Source organism: Gracilinanus agilis, chromosome 1 (genome assembly GCF_016433145.1).
Source record: "Gracilinanus agilis isolate LMUSP501 chromosome 1, AgileGrace, whole genome shotgun sequence".
Taxonomy (NCBI): Eukaryota; Metazoa; Chordata; class Mammalia; order Didelphimorphia; family Didelphidae; genus Gracilinanus; species Gracilinanus agilis.
Genome location: NC_058130.1, coordinates 440,336,371 through 440,338,130, shown reverse-complemented (window position 1 = coordinate 440,338,130; position 1,760 = coordinate 440,336,371).

Here is a 1,760-nt window from a genome sequence, read left to right as displayed (position 1 = left end):
GCTAGATGATTTCTCCAAAGAACAATAGAATTTGGAGAGCTTATATACCATTTGGAGAACTAAGGACAGGGAAGTATAATTGATTGGCATTTCTATGGCTACAAGGAATTGAGAAGTCCATGACAGGATTATCAGAGAGAGGCTGATACTTTACAATGGATACAAAAGGGAAAGGTCCAACCAAGAGCTGGGCTATCTGTGAGAGGACTTTGATACAATGAGAGAAACTACCAGGAAAAAAAAAGGTACTTTTTTTTTTAACATTTAATTTATATCTACTAGTTCCACCCAATTAGGACCATTAAGTACCTTAATAAGGTCTATTATTCAGTCTGGATTGGTTAAGTCTGAAACTTCCCTCTGGGTAAACTCTCAAGGGAACAAGGGCAAAATTGGGGTCTCCAGATTTCAAGTTGACAATATGTATGGTCAAGCAAAACATCCATGTTATGGTATGTGTATGTATACATTCAGTCATACACACAGATATATGTATACATACATGTGTTATTTTCTTTTTTCCCTTCAATCTGCACCCTTAGTCTATTACTCCTAAATGCATGTGGATGGCATGTCTCATCATGAGTACTCTAGAACTGTGGTTGTTTTGGTGGGATTTTTTTAAATCAAAATTTCTAAATCTTTCAAAATTGTTTGTATTTACAGTATTGTTGTTATTGTATGAATTGTTTTCCTGGTTTTGTTCACTTTATCCTGGGTCAGTTCATACAAATCTCATATTTCTTTGAAGTCATCTACTTCATCATTTTGGAAAGCATAATAGTACTCCATCTCATTCATATATAATAAGTAGTTCAGCTATTCCTCAACTGATAAGCACCACCTTAGTTTCTAGTTAAAACACTAATCTTGATCTGGAGGCAATCTAGATGACTTTGATCTGGTGGCTCAGAACCAGTACAATATGAATTTTTGATATGTTGATTAGTGGTTTTCTTGAATTGTTTTTCTTGTTTTCTCTTTTTCTTTTTCTTTTATTTAATCTTCATTATGAGATACAGTATTCTAGAGAGTTCAGGGAGACATGGGGGAAATGTAGACAATACAAAACAAAAATCTCATGAAAAATTATTTTGAAAAAGAGATTATTGGTAACTTTGAAAAGAATAGTTTTAGTTGAGTAATGAAGTTGAAAGCTAGATGAAGAAGAATTGAGGAATGAGAGAAGAAGAAATGAAGGCAAAAAGAAAGAAATAGAGGCATCTAGTGTAGACAGAACATTGCCCACTTACTTCCCATTTCCCCCTCTATTATAAAAGCTCTTTTTTGGACACCTTTTTTATATGAGAAAAATTTTCCCATTCTACCCTTTCCTTCCCCTTTCTTCCAATGCATCTCTCTTTCTCACCTCTTCAAGTTTTGGGGATTATTTCGACATAGTTGACATACCCATGCCCTCTGTCTATGTAAACTCTTAAAAAAAATTTTTTTTTATAACCCTTATCTTCCACCTTAGAATCAGTATTATGTATTGGTTCCAAGGCAGAAGAGTAGTAAGGGCTAGGCAATGGGGATTAAGTAACTTGCCCAGAGTCACACAACTAGGAAGTGTGTGAAGCCAGATTTGAACATAGGACCTCCTGTTTCTAGGCCTGGCTCTTAGTACACTGAGCCACTCAGCTGCCACATATGTAAACTCTTTTTTAACTGACCTAAGGTTATTAGGTATTACAAATTTCATCTTCCCATAAATAATTTTACTTTATTGAGTCCTTTATGATTACTTTTTTGTGCTTCTC